Consider the following 16,087-nt stretch of genomic DNA (forward strand, 5'->3'; position numbering starts at 1 on the left):
AGAATGGGAAAGATAGAGAAAACTTGCAATTATACTGTGGGGAGACAGGGCAGCTAATTTGTGCATAACAAGATTCATCAAACATTAGTGAGATAAATGATTAGCTTCAGTGATAAATATCGGCCAGGAGGAGGACCAGGGAGAACTCCCCTGCTCTTCTTTGAACAGTGTCAGAGGACCTTCAGCAGCCAGATGAGCAGACAGGGGATACTTCTCATCTGAACAACTTGTTACGAGTGTTTCCATTTTTTTTGTTAAATTTTGAGGACTTGTGTTTTATAACTGAAAAAAAGGATTCCATAGATGCTGGACTTGGTTTGTTTATTTTTTTAATAAAGTCATAGGAAGGTCTTTTGGATTTGGTTCATAAACAACAGTTGCTGGAATGCACCTGTTTTCAGATAAGTAAACAGCTGGGACTTTTTGTCCTGGGGAAAGATGTTTACAAAGAAGTGACAGGTCACAATTTATAGGGGTCAGGAGGCTTGACTCCTGAGATTTTCTTTTCGTTTCACTTTGGACAGGCAGTTGAGCTATGGAAAGTGTTTTGCAAAAGAGTTTAAAAAAAAATTAACCAGCAAGGACAAATCCCAACTCAGCTTTTCCCATCTCTTTGAAAAGCCAGCCAGTTTTTCCATCTCTTTGAGTAGCTCTTTGAAGTGAGTGTAGGAAATCAAAAAATTGATGCATTCCTCCTGAAAGTCCTGCCTGAAACCCCGGTTGTTGCAATTCTTCTGCAACACTAGAAAAACCTGCCAGATAAATTCTTGACGCTCCCTGAACGAATTGTTCCAGAGAAAGATCCCAGTGACCACCATCTACGCAAATTTGGGACGTTAAATCAAAAAAAGGACAAGTGACATTCTTCCATATCTTTTTTCTTGAAGAATTAGCAAGTATTTGGCCAAAGTATTCTTTTTTTGTAACAGAGCTCTAAAGAGAATTTGGTTTTTTTTCTGTTTAACTGGTGTGCGTGCATGTATATAAGGGGCTAAGGTAAAAGGGAACTTTCAAATTTCAATCTGTGTGTTAATGCTTTGCTTCATTACTGGTCATGTCTTATTTAATAAACAAAATTATCAGTTTTATTATAAAAGAAACCTGGTTGGTGTATTTTATTCTGGGATAAAGAGGAGAGTGCATGATTGACTGAATCGGTAACTGGGTAAACATTTAAATATATGCTGTGACCTGTGGCGAAGTGGAACTAGAAAAGAAGGTGCACTCCTCCCACCTCAGTCGTAACAAACTGCATTTCTGAGTGCAGCATTCTTTCAGTACTGAAACAGGAGGGTCAGCCAAGGTTATGTTATCAAATATCACTGTAGTGGGGCTTCAACGCACAACCTCCTGACTTAGAAACAAAAGTGACACTCACTGAGCCGAATCTGACACCAAAGGCCAGCAGCCTTGGTAGTGATGCCCCCAAATGGTCAATGAGGCTTATAAGAGTGTTTCATTGTGCTGATTTTCAGAATGAATTTCTTCTGAATCCAAAAGGTAAAACTTTTGTATCAGAGGATGAGAATTCTCTCACATCCTCGGCACAATTCCTGATCACATGACCTGCAGGCCGAGGATTAGCCTTTAGCTGTGCTATCAATAATGAGTTACAGGATAAGACTAGTACATGCCCTACATAAGAAGCAACAGTAAATCTCTAACTCAAGTCTGGGATCCCAGATCCATCTTTGTCCTGTGACAGCTAAAATTATTTTTGACCTTTCTTTGCTTCAAAAAAAAAAAATTGTGTTCAGTTTCGAATCTGCAGGAGTAAGGGCCAGTGCTGCAATGTAAGCGAGCAGTTTCTCTTCAGTTTTTCCCAAGCCTCCCCTGAAGGCACTGTCTGAGTTGGGCGAGAGGAAGCATTTCCATGGGCTTCAGCCAGCTTCTAATGCCCCTAATTTTACTCTCTGCCAACTGGTCCATCCTTCATTTGTGATACTAGACACCGAGTTTCCAATTGATGAAATGTAGTGCTGCCCATTCATCTTTTAACAAGCGGTCTCACGTTAAGATTAATTGGAAAATCAACGTTTGAATGCCAGTAGTCTATTCGACCATGTGAGGCATCACAGGAAAGCCCAACGCTGTCATCATCTGACATTCACCCACTTGGACTGCTGTCTGCCAATCACCCAATGAAATGCTTCTTCGAAGCGTAATCACCACGTCGTAATGGAGAAAAGAGAGCAGCCACTTGATGCACAGCAAGCTCCCACTAACAGCAATGTGACACTTTACATATTACGTCAAATTGTATAGAAATTAGTGCTGAAGCAGGCCATTTGTCTCAAATGGTCCGTGTTGGTGTTTATGCTCCATACGAGCCTCCTCTCACCTTCCAAAAAGCAAATACTAGGCAAAGAAAATACAGGAAGCAAATAACTTGTCATAACATTGTAAAATCAAAACATAATAAAATAAGATAGAATTAGTATTTTTATTTAGAGATACAGCACTGAAACAGGCCCTTCGGCCCGAGTGTGTGCCGACCATCAACCACCCATTTATACTAATCCTACATTAGTCCCATATTCCTACCACATACCCACCTTCCCTCAATTCCCTTACCACCTACCTATACTAGGGGCAATTTACAATGGCCAATTTACCCCCTTTCAACCTGCAAGTCTTTGGCTGTGGGAGGAAACCGGAGCACCCGGCGAAAACCCACGCGGTCACAGGGAGAACTTGCAAACTCCGTACAGGCAGTACCCAGAACTGAACCCGGGTCGCTGGAGCTGTGAGGCTGCGGTGCTAACCACTATGCCACATGAGAAATGAGAAGCCGAGTAAAAAGTGACAGAAGCTAAAGGAAGTACCATTTGTGCACGAGTAGTTTGCCAGTAAGTTTTTCATATGCACTGATCTTAAGGCTTTATGTAAATAGAAATTCCATGGAAATCGCCAAGAACATCCCAAGCAAACCATGAAATCCTAGTTCTGCATCTTCCCAGCATGGACACGATGGGCTGAATGGCCTCCTTCAGTGCTTTAATTTTTCTATGGTTCTGTGCTCCATTGGTGGGAGCACATGACAATTTGACACTGGCGGGGCGAGGGGGGGTGGAATTTTACCCTAATTTGCCAGTGGGAGACCCACCATTGGGATCATGTGGAATGCTGATTTCTACTCCACCCAATGGGGGAAATTTTCATCTATCTTACCCTTTGGGAAACAGACGGGATTGGGTACAAGGCTGGGATTTACACCCCAGTTGCACTTACTCTGCATTGAAGTCAATAAGTAATATTTGGCGGATGTAAAATCAGCATTCTACCCTATCTTGTGGTTTCCCACCCAGCAAATTAGGTTAAAATTAACACTTTTGAATCTTCACCCTCTGCCGTGCTACTCGGCGGAGAAAGGGGATGAAGATCTTGGAGTCGCTTGATAGGATCAACAGGCAGGGGAGGATGAAGGTATTTTGAAAAGACCACAGTATTACCAACAACAACTTATATTTATATAGCACCTTTAACATAATCAAAACGTCTCAAGGCACTTCACAGGGGCATTATAAAGCAAATTTTGACACGGAGAGACATAAGGCAATATTAGGACAGGTGACCAAAAGCCTGGTCAAAGAGGTAGGGTTTAAGAGTGTCTTAAAGGAGGAAAGTGAGAGATTGAGAGTTGGAGAGGATTTGGAAGAGAATTCCAGAGCTTAAGGCCCAGGCAGCCCAAGACACAGCCGCCAGTGGTGGAGCGATTAAAATCGGGGATGCTCAAGAGGCCAGAATTAAATGAGTGCAGAGATCTCAGAGGGATGCGGAGCTGGAGGAGATTAGAGATCGGAAGGGAGAGATTTTAGAGGGATTTCAAAACAAGTGGAAAATGTTAAAACTGAGGCATTGTTTGAGCGGGAATCAACGTTGGTCACGAGCGCAGGGGTAATGGGTGAACAGGACTTGGCACGAGTAAGGACACCTGCAGCAGAGTTTTGGATGACGTCAAGTTTATGGAGGGTAGAACGCGGGAGCCCAGACAGGAGCGTGTTGAAATCGTCAAGCCTAGAGGTAATGATGGCATGAATGAGGGTTTCAGCAGCCCAAGGGCTGAGACAGGGCAATGTTACGGAGGTGGAAATAGGCAGCCTTAGTGATGGTGTGGAGAGGTGGTCGGAAACTCATCCCGGAGTCAAATATGACACCAAGGTTGCGAGCAGATTGGTTCAGCCCTAGACAGTTGCCGTGGTAAACTCAGTTGTGCTAGTTGATTTCGAAGGTTTATTAAGGTTTGGAGGCACAACAGGGTACAAAAAGGGATGGCACAGTGGCGCAGTGGTTAGCCTCACAGCTCCAGCGACCTGGGTTCGATTCTGGGTACTCCCTGTGCAGAGTTTGCAAGTTCTACCTGTGACCACATGGGTTTTTGCCAGGTGCTCTGGTTTCCTCCCGCAGCCAAAGACTTGCAGGTTGATAGGTAAATTGGTGATTGTAAATTGCCCCTAGTGTAGGTAGGAGAATGATGGGGGATGTGGAAGGGAATATGGGATTAATGTAGGATTAGTATAAACGGGTGGTTGTTGGTTTGCACAGACTCAGTGGGCTGAAGAGCCTGTTTCAGTGCCGTATCTCTCTATAACTCTATATGGTCTGTTGTAATGATGGTGATTGAGGGATAAATGTTGACCAGGACACCAGTGAGAAGTCCCTAGCTATTCTTTAAAATAGCACTGTGGGATCTTTGACATCAACCTGAGAGGGCTGACAGGGTCTTGGTTTAATATCCCATGCAAAGGATAGCCCCTCGAACAGTGCAGTGCTCTGTCAGTGCACAACTGTCAGTCTCAACATAGATTATGTGCTGAAGTGTCTGGAGTAGGACTGGAACCCACAAGCTTCAGATGCCAAGGTAAAAGTGCAACCCACCAAGCCACAGCTAACCTCAACCTTAACTGTGGAACAATACATTGAGTAATATCTGAGTCAGGGAATCTGTGTTAATTCTCATTACCCGTTCAGCTCCTGTGAAAGTTTTAACACCTAAATATTTAATATTTCCTGCAGCTTACTGCACTGGGAGATTTGCAGCTAACTGCTGTCTGCATAATTTATTCAATGGAAAAATTCTGATTTTCTCCAATTAATTTTTCAAGGAAAGTAATAAATAATGCTTCATGGTATTTGAGAACATTGGGGGATTGTGTTAAGTACATTTTTCCATAAACATTATTATATTATCTGCAGGCAAAGCACTTTTATTCCATTCCTCCCAAGTGAATGGCAGCAGTGAGGTATTGACAGGCTGGAGGTGAGGTTGGACAGCAAAGATAATCGGGGCTCTCAACCTGACTCTTTGTCCCAGCCTCTTTCATAAAATCTTACAGCACAGAAGGAGGCCATTCAGCCCATCATGCTTCTACTGGATCATTGAAAGAGCTTTCGAATTCGCCCCACACCCGACTCTTACCCCACAGCCCTGCAATTGTTCCTTTTCAAGTATTTATCCAATTCCCTTTTGAACGTTACTAATGAACCTGCTTCCACTGCCCTTGCAGGCAGCGCATTCTTGATCACAACAACTTACTGCATAAAAAAAAAATCTCATCTCCCTTCTGATTCTTTTGTCAACTAAATTAAATCTATTTTCTCTGATTACTGGCACTCTGCCGCTAGAAACGGTTCTTGCTTTTTAACTCTACCAAAACCCTTCATAATTTTGGACACCTCTACTAATCTCTCCTTAACCTTCTCTGTTGCAAGATGGATAATCCCAGTTTCTCTAATCTATCCACATTACTGGAGCCCCTTATCCCTGGTATCATTCTAGTAAATCTCCTCAGCACCGAACACCTTGACATCCTTCCTGAAGTGTTTTGCTCAGAATTGCACACAAGACTCCAGCTGAGAAAATTGAGGAACTGAGGGACTCAGGCTGATTTCCCCTTCCCCACAGCTCTGGAGTGGTCAGGAAAAGCGCAGCATCCCAACTGTTGTCTGGACTGAGAAGGGTTAATCAGCACAGACCATAAACCACACTTGCAACTTCTGATCTGTATGAGGAAGCACTACACAAACCAACTTATAGCCCACTGTGCCATCTTGACAGAATGCTTGGTAAATTTATCAAAATGTTGACACTTGGAACAGTGGAGAAGACGACAGGAGGAAGGGAAAGAAAAAGCAAAAAAGAGAAACGTGCTTTTAGAAAGAGCTTTTCATGACCTCAGGATGTCCCAAAGTGCTTGACAGCCAATGAAGTGCTTGTGAAGTGTAGTCACTGTTGTAATGTAGGAAACAGGGCAGCCAATTGACACACAAGCAGCTCCCACAAACAGCAATGGGATAAGGGCCCAATGATCTTATTTATTTGTCACTTACAACATTGGAAAACATGCAAGGCACTTCAGAGGTATTATCAGACACAAATGGATGCCAAGCCAGTAAAAGAAGGGTGACCAAAAGCTTGGTCAAAGAGGTGAGTTTTAAGGAGGGTGTTAAAGGAGGAGAGGAGGAAGCTTAGACAACTGAAGTCAGAGCTTGTAATGGTGGGGAAGGTTGGATGGAGGGGGTGGGGGGGTGCATATAAAGCCAGAGTCTGAGGAACAAAGTGATTGGGTAGGGTTTTTAGGGCCAAGAAAGGTACTGAGATAAGAAGGGGTGAGGTTAAGAGAGTAAAATTAGTTATTCATCCTTATTTGGAAACTTCCTGCCAATTTGCAACATGTCAAAATTGTATTAATGAATATTAGTGAAAAGGAAGCCAAAAATGTCACTGTGTACTATAGGATAGTAGTTATGGTAATAGATTAGTAACCGAGAGATTATAAACTCAAATCCCATCACAGTACACTACAACACTGAATTCAATAAATGTGGTAATTTGTGGGCTAACATCAGACAAAAATGAGAGAAAAGAACTGCCATTTTATCCTTTAAAAACCCAACTAATGAAGGAACGGAACATGCCACACCTACACACCTTACAACATTTACATTTATGTCATTCCAACATTACACTTACATTACAACAGTGACTTTCCTTTAAAAGTGCGTCATTAGCTGTAGATGTTCTGAGACATCGAGGTTGTGAAAGGTGCTATATAAATGCAAGTCCTTCCTTAATCTTAATATGAGCCTCACATTATGGTCTTGAAACCTAGTGGCCTCAGAAATCACATGTTTGTAGAAACAATTGCTTAACTCAAGGGTGATAATGGTAGTTTTCCCAAAGTTGCCCAAAACCTGAGAAACAGTAAATTAAAAAAAAACTTGTCAAAAGTCCGATCAAGAGTGACCAAGGCATTTGGGAATATTGAACGATGAAAAAGGTGTGCTCACATTTTTTTATGTAAAGAACTTCTGGATCTTATGTAATCTGTTTTTCTCCATACTGTACTCAGCTCAATGAATTGTGATGAGTTTGTTACCTCTAAAATAAATCAAAGCCGCACCCAAAGAATTGCAGCTCAGCTCAGCAGTATTGACTGCAGTCAGCCTGTGATTATGCATTGCAAATGAGATAACCCAAGCTCCCCTGTAGATCCCATTACTTAAATACTGATTGTAACTGAATCGTCCAGACCCAGAACAACTCTGGTTCCATTTTTAGTCGACACTGAGCCAGCTGGTCTCAGCCTGGTTGGCAGTAAGAACTTGCTGGCAGTAAGAGCCTGGGTTGGCAGTAGGAAGGTGGGAATTGGTATCAGTGGCCCGGACTAGAGGAGTAAAACCAGCCAGCGCTACCTTTCTGGATTGCGTGCATCAGGCAAGGATAGGATTGGACTTAAGACTGTGAGGTCTCTCATGGATAAAATGGCCTATCTATGCTTATTGTTGCACCCTTTCACTTGAAGAATGATTACGTGGAATACAGTAGACGTCAGGTATCAGTGGAAACATATCCCAGTGGGAATGATCATATGGAGGAGGATACAGTTGTAAAACTAAAGATATCAATTAGTCTACAGTTTGCCTCCATGTAACAGACATGGGTTCTATCCACTGCACTGGATATGTAATCTGTCTTAATCTGTTTCGCATGACATCTAAGTGTTGGCAGTAGGCTGATCCTGGCAGGTACTTCTTCAATCTGATCAGATACATATTCTACACGAAAACAGCACCAGGAGAGTTGTCTAACTGGCTGTAATTAGTAAATCTAATTGTCTCCTTGTTTCACTGAATGAACATTTATTCTTGGTAACTCCAGAATCATCCCTTTCAATCTTGATAATGAGATGATCTGCAATCTTATACAGTTTGTCTTAAGTAGTGGAGTGGGGTCAATCTTGCAAGAAACTAGAATGTCGGAGGTGCCATCTTTTGGATGAGATGTTAAGCTGAGGCCCTGTCTTCCCTTTCAGGCAGACATAAAAGAGCCCCTGGCATTATTTTGAAGGCGAGCAGGGGATATTTATCCCTCAACCAACACCTATGGCAATTGATCTGGTTGCTATCTCATTAGTGTTTGCAGGACCTTGTTGTGGGTAAACTGGAGAGTTACCGAGAACAAAACTAATGTTGCCATTTATGAATAATTTGAAGATCCAGAGACATGATGTTCTAAATATTGATTTTAATTAACTGCATTTTTTGTGTAAATAATAAATCCAACCAAAAATATTTGGTTGGTCTCTACAGCAAATGCAATGCAATTTCATAAATGTAATTAATTTTACTAGTGATCCCATTGAATTAAATGATAAAATCAATGCACACAAAAAAATTTTTTTTCAGGTAAAACCGTGTACACCTTGTCCTGGGCTCAGCAACAATCTCAAACAAAACAAATTCAATTTGCTATTGATTCAAATTAAAATCATAACTACAAATAGGTCCAGGGTGATTGAGGTTGAGAGGGGCTTTTTACTTATTTTCTGAATGGTGGAATCACTCTCAATAATATTACTCGTGAAATTCTGATATCAGACACTAGTTTGCTCTGAAGGTTTAGCTTCTCCCATTTTCCAAATCCACGACCTCTGCCGCCTAAAAGTCAAGGACAGCAGGCACATGGGAACATCACCTGCAAGTTCCCCTCCAAGCCACACACCATCCTCACTTGGGACTATATCGCCGTTCCTTCACTGTCACTGGGTCAAAATCCTGGAACTCCCTTCCTAACAGCACTGTGGGTGTACCTACACCACACAGACTGTAGTAGTTCCCGAAGGGCAATTAAATATTGGCCTTGCCAGCGACGCTGACATCCCATGGAGAAAAAAAATCTATCCTTCCCATTCATAAGTTATGGCAACATTAGCACAGGTATCCCTCCCAGGTGAAGTCAGATGCAGAGTGAAGCTTAACTAGCTCTGAATTACAAGTTTCCAGCTTCTGTTGCATTCATAAAATACCCACATGCATTAAGCCACAAACATTATTTCATTCCCTTTATCAGTAACTCTGAACATGTTCTGTTCTCAGGACGTGGGCTTCGCTGGCTAGGCAGCATTTATTGCCTATCCCGAGTTGCCCTGAAAAGCTGGTGGTTGGCCTTCTCCTTTGGCCACAGCAGTCCTCATACTTCCATGAATTCCAGGATACTGACCCTGCAGTGATGAAGGAACAGGCTAATATAGGGCCAAGTCAGGATAGTTGCGCCTTGAAGGGAAATTTGGTAGGTGATGGAGTTCACATGCTAATACTGCGATTGTGCTTAACGGTCGAGATCTCAGGACTGAAAGCAAGCACGGTGAGTTGCTGCAGTGCCTCCTGTAGATGGTACAGGGGTGAAACTGGCCTTTGCTAGTAACATGAAGCAGGTGATTTATATCCACCCGAGTCTCTTTCACATTGATTTTAAATGAATAGACCATGGGGTGGGGTGTAAAGCAGGCTGCTGATTGGCGATAGCACAGAATTGGCAATAGCCAATGACCAACTTCACTCATTGTTTCGCCAACCTTAGTGCACCAGTGAAGTCAGTTGCTTCAATTATTTATTTATTTTATTTATTTAGAGATACAGCACTGAAACAGGCCCTTCGGCCCACCGAGTCTGTGCCGACCAACAACCACCCATTTATTCTAATCCTGCATTAACCCCATATTCCCTACCACATCCCCACCATTCTCCTACCACCTAACTACACTAGGGGCAATTTACAATGGCCAATTTACCTATCAACCTGCAAGTCTTTGGCTGTGGGAGGAAACCGGAGCACCCGGCGGAAACCCACGTAGACACAGGGAGAACTTGCAAACTCCGCACAGGCAGTACTCAGAACTAAACCAGTGTCACTGGAGCTGTGAGGCTGCGGTGCTAACCACTGCGCCACCCATAATGGGTTATGGCCTTATTTGACCCATGGATAACCATTCCCCTTGGCTTGCTTCACTCTCCAGACTGGCCTGGTTCAGGCTTGCATGCTCCTCCCTCAGTTTATTTTGTGCTCTTTACAGAATTTCACATGTACACGCTACACACCAGGCTTGCTCTCTCCTGTTACACTCTGCTCATTTGGCCACTATGTTGGCATTTGCGTTGTGCTTCTACAGTGCGCTGATTGGTGTTTATTCTGGCAACATGCCCACAACTTTCCTCGTGCGTGCCTCTCATGTTCTCCTGCCCACCTGTCCTACCGTTCTCTGATCCTTGGAGAATGCCCAAACTCATTATTAATGACTTTCACAGTTGGCAGAGAGCGAGGCAGGGAAAGAGGCTTCCGTTCCATCAGTCACTGCTGGATCCAGAGCAAGATCCCGGAGGTTAAAGGAGAGTAGCCTGAAGATTGCCTGAACCATGACAATTCCAACCAAACATCTTGGAAGCCTAAGAGTAACGCTTTTATCTCATGTTAAGAGCGAGCATATGGAGGACAACTGAAATCACTCGCGCAGATAAACAGCACACTTTGGAAACTTTCCTTTGCTGCTTTCAATGGGACACAGGGGAGAGGCAGGTCCCATTCACCCTAGCCGGTGGATTTGGTTCGGGAGAGCTGCTAATTCCAGCCTGCTGGCTTATCTCCACTGCATGCTGAGAACGAGGACCGAAGCCACTAATATTGATTCAAACTCATTCGCTCTCCGCAGAGGCACAAGTCAACAGTGCCCCCTGTCGTCTTGGATTTTGCACTTGTGCTGAACTCTAATTCACCCAGTGAACTGGTAGCGCACAACAAACTCACATCCAGAATCGTTCCCAATTAGATATTGCGATCCTTTGTCTCAGTATTCGGAATGTATTAAGAACACTTGATTGTATTTTTCTGTTCAGACTTCTTTACGGCTTGCCGCTTACGACAATTAAAATAATGATATGGTCCTTTCAGAAGGAAAACCTCTAATTGAATATGGCAGAGTGAAAATCCACCTCGACTTTAAAATCTGCAGGGCAAAATACTGGGCGGAAATCAAGCCAGACTGTCTAATTAACTGTCACATTCTTCAGATTAAAATAAGCTGAAAGCAGTTAATACATTCATATCTTATATTCACGGTACTCGGACATCTTAAGATCTCCACTATAACTTGTCGGCATAATGCCTGCAGGTAAGTGGCAGTTGATATATTTTTGATTTTGCCTCCCCAGCTCCTCTCCCTTCCTGATGGCACTGTTATAGAACATAGAACATTACAGCGCAGTACAGGCCCTTCGGCCCTCGATGTTGCGCCGACCTGTGAAACCATCTGACCTACACTATTCCATTTTCATCCATATGTCTATCCAATGACCACTTAAATGCCCTTAAAGTTGGCGAGTCTACTACTGTTGCAGGCAGGGCGTTCCACGCCCCTACTACTCTGAGTAAAGAAACTACCTCTGACATCTGTCCTATATCTATCACCACTCAACTTAAAGCTATGTCCCCTCGTGTTTGCCATCACCATCCAAGGAAAAAGACTCTCACTATCCACCCTAACTAACCCTCTGATTATCTTATATGTCTCTATTAAGTCACCTCTCCTCCTCCTTCTCTCTTACGAAAATAACCTCAAGTCCCTCAGCCTTTCCTCATAAGACCTTCCCTCCATACCAGGCAACATCCTAGTAAATCTCCTCTGCACCCTTTCCAGAGCTTCCACATCCTTCCTATAATGCGGTGACCAGAACTGCACGCAATACTCCAGGTGCGGCCGCACCAGAGTTTTGTACAGCTGCAGCATGACCTCGTGGCTCCGAAACTCGATCCCTCGACTAATAAAAGCGAACACACCATATGCCTTCTTAACAGCCCTATTAACCCGAGTGGCAACTTTCAGGGATTTATGTACCTGGACACCAAGATCTCTAAAATAAAAGCAAAATACTGCGGATGCTGGAAATCTGAAACAAAAACAAGAAATGCTGGAATCACTCAGCAGGTCTGGCAGCATCTGTGGAAAGAGAAGCAGAGTTAACGTTTCGGGTCAGCGACCCTTCTTCGGTTCCGAAGAAGGGTCGCTGACCCGAAACGTTAACTCTGCTTCTCTTTCCACAGATACTGCCAGACCTGCTGAGTGATTCCAGCATTTCTTGTTTTTGGACCAAGATCTCTCTGCTCATCTACACTACCAAGAATCTTCCCATTAGCCCAGTACTCTGCATTCCTGTTACTCCTTCCAAAGTGAATCACCTCACACTTTTCCGCATTAAACTCCATTTGCCATCTCTCAGCCCAGCTCTGCAGCCTATGTCCCTCTGTAACCTACAACATCCTTCGGCACTATCCACAACTCCACCGACCTTCGTGTCATCCGCAAATTTACTAACCCACCCTTCTACACCCTCATCCAGGTCATTTATAAAAATGACAAACAGCAGTGGCCCCAAAACAGATCCTTGCGGTACACCACTAGTAACTAAACTCCAGGATGAACATTTGCCATCAACCACCACCCTCTGTCTTCTTTCAGCTAGCCAATTTCTGATCCAAAGCTCTAAATCACCTTCAACCCCATACTTCCGTATTTTCTGCAATAGCCTACCGTGGGGAACCTTATCAAACGCCTTACTGAAATCCATATACACCACATCCATTCTTCTGCCTGAAACATCACTTCTTCACATTGGTCACATCATGTGCCACAAACACCAAGTTTGAGAGACAATCTTTCATTCATACATGAAAGCTCTGTTGTGAAAATGTTGTTCATAGGTCACTGTGCCAGATTCATATGGTATAATCACCAAAATGTTAAACAGGATTGTAGACCCAGCACAGGGTTCCTAAAATCTGCAAATTCAGCTTTTCATTGAACAAGTGGCTTAATATATAGGATACATCTGACGCAGTGAACTTACAACTTGAACTCTGGTAACTGTCCTATGTATTGTGGGTTAAAATTCAGTAATAATTATTAATCATGACCTTGTCAAAGTTGACAGATTTCTGCCAAGTGAGTTGTTGGGGTACATTGTAGATAGGCATCAATACTTTGCTGTTTCTCCAGAAGAATGCCCAGTGAACGCCAGCAAGGCAGCTTGGCTATCGAGGGCGGCAAAGCCAAGAATGTTACTGTCCTTGTCTGACAGCAACATAATGCAACAAGAACTTGCATGTACATCGCGTCTTTAAAATGCCCCAAGGCATTTCACAGTAGTGTTATCAAACAGAATTTGACAGCGAGCCACATAAGGAGATATTAGGACAGGTGACCAAAAGTTTGATGAAAGAGTAGGTTTTATGGAGCATCTTAAAAGGAGGAGAAAGAGGTAGAGTGGCAGCAAGGTTTAGGGAGGGAATCCTGGAGCGTAGGGCCTCGACAGTTGACGGCACGGCCACCAATGGCGGAATGAAGGAAATCGGGGATGTACAAGAAGTCAGACTTGGAGGAGTGCAGATATTTTTTTTTTTTTTGAGGCTTTTAGAAGGTTAGAGACAGGGAGGGAAGAGACCATGGAGGGAATTGAGCACAAGGATGTAGCACCCTTTCTGGAATAGAACAATTAGGAGTGCTGAGGCCACTAATGGTGCTTGTTAAAGAATTAAACTCGGAATCTTATAGTCAATACAGCCTAGTTATACACTGCCTTTACCAACTGAGCATCAGGAGAGTTTAAGGTCCCAACTCTTCCTGATCTGTATAAAATTAACATTAGTACATTTGGAGCAGGTGAGACAAAGTTGATATTTTGGAGAGTGACAGGGTCTGGAAGAGTGGTGTACATTCCCAGAGAAAGGTTTTAGTAAGAAGTTTGCAAGAGATCTGTAAGTGAAGTAAGTGTAATTGATTTGATCCTGGAAATTAGATAAACATTGTTTCTTAGTCATGGCAGGTAGATGAATAATTTTAAAAGCTTTGGAAATAAATCTACTTATAAGGATGATTATTGTCTTTAAATTGCGGATGTTAACAAAAGCAGTTTTGACTACTTTTAACTCATTTTAGGATGTGCTTCGCCAGCATTAATTGCTTCGCCATAGTTCCCCTAAGATAGTGGTGGTGTGCTGCCTCCTTGAAATCCATGAGGTATTCTTTGTAGCGGTCTGATATAACTGAGTGGCTGGCTAGGCCACTACAAAGGGCAGTTGAGAGTCAAGCACGTAGTTGCAGGACTGGAGTCATATATAGGCCATACTGGGTAAGGACAGCATGTTACTGAGTGCACGCTGCACTCTGTCAGAGGTGCCATCTTTCGGATGAAACATTAAACCGAGGCCCTATCTTCCCTCTCAGGTAGACATAAAAGATCCCAGGGCCACTATTTCAGAGAAGAACAGGGGTAATCTCACAGGCGTCCTGGCTGATATCTATCCCTCAAACAATGCTACTAAAAAAGTTTATCTGGTTCGTTAACTCATTCCTATCTGTGGGCGCTTGCTGTGCACAAATTGGATGCTGCATTTCTGACATTACAACAGTGACTAACACTTTAAAAAGTACTTCATTGGCTGTAAAGCCCTTTGGGACCTCCTGAGCTTGTGAAAGGCGCTATATAAATGCAAGTCTTTCTTTCTGTAACTGACATGAGCAAACCACTTAGAATATGTTGCAACGTATAAATATTCCAATTAAAAATTTGGCATTGTCTCAATCTTCCTTTGCTGCACATGTAATCTGCTACAAATAAACCTCGACGATTGCAATTAAATTCTGTTATTACGGGAAAATATTGCTTTACCTTCAGGAGATTAACGAGAATAATGGGAGGAACGGTAAATAAAATGCAAGTTTTAATAAGTTGTGCAAACAAACAGCCCTTTCATTATAGTTTTTTCCCACATTATTTACTTGAGAAAACCTCCAAAAGTATATGGTTTAGTTCACTGCAGAGTTTCCACAATGTATGTTTAATGCAAGATCAGTGACCTCCCGTGCAATTGCATCACTAACCTGAAGCAGCAGCAAATGCTCTGGGGTGTCCCTTTCTTCTGAAGGTTTGGGATCTTCCATTCCATTCCAAAGCTAAAATGAAGAGAAGATGGATTTGCTGACACGAATAGCAGGCAATCAGATGAACCAAGGCATTTACAGAGAAAGAGCCCAACAATGCAGAGTGCCATAATTTGAGCTCCAGCTAATTTCTCCAAATTGAACCTTAAGCTCATTGCAAAGGAATAGGCCTCGCCAACAAACCTTGATCTTCCGGTGTTTCTAAACACCATACAAACAACAGCACAGGTAAAATAAGTGTTTTATTCAGGATAATTTCATATTTTGCTGGGCTCAAAATTTATAGCTGGACAAAAACTACGGGGCAGCTCAAATGAATGCCAAAAAAACATTTGGACCAATCTGATTGGTCCAGCTTCTTCCCTTTATTGGCATCTTTTGCTGAATATGCGTTTGATTAGTTGTTCCCATATGCCCTTACTAGTTCCTTATCGGTCAGTTTCTAGTTGCTGTTCTCACTTCTGGTTTGCCTACTTCCCTCTGTGTTGCCAGTTATAAATATCAGCCAATCAGAAACTGAGGGGCTGGAACGACGGTTCAGGACGAGTGACAGATGAATGCCGATAGGAAGCTAAACATTACATGTTAATAGATCTCCCATGACATTGCTCCACTTATGCCATTTCAAGAAGCAGGTATCGCTAAGATGTGCAAACAAGAGAAGGGCATAGAACTTAAGTGAAAGAAATTGGAAGGAAACTTGTGAAGTATGTTCCCAGGGACTGTGAAGCAAGTGTGTTTAGATTTGTCGCAGGAAACTAATTTTTTTTCATGTCCATTGTACTTAGGCAAATAATTAGGCACAGGGTTATGAT

The 16,087-nt window shown here is 42.9% G+C and overlaps 1 long non-coding RNA gene across 4 annotated transcripts in view; it reads right to left on the reverse strand.

Annotated features, from left to right (window-relative positions):
- The window catches only part of LOC137355611 (uncharacterized), a 58,477-nt gene that overhangs the window by 19,300 nt on the left and 23,090 nt on the right, over positions 1-16,087 (reverse strand). For all 4 annotated transcript variants that reach the window (XR_010970954.1, XR_010970951.1, XR_010970952.1 and 1 more), the window contains exon 3: positions 15,213-15,284. This is a non-coding gene — a long non-coding RNA (uncharacterized lncRNA). The remainder of the gene's footprint in view (positions 1-15,212; positions 15,285-16,087) is intronic.

The sequence above is a fragment of the Heterodontus francisci genome, chromosome 43 (genome assembly GCF_036365525.1).
Source record: "Heterodontus francisci isolate sHetFra1 chromosome 43, sHetFra1.hap1, whole genome shotgun sequence".
Taxonomy (NCBI): domain Eukaryota; kingdom Metazoa; phylum Chordata; class Chondrichthyes; order Heterodontiformes; family Heterodontidae; genus Heterodontus; species Heterodontus francisci.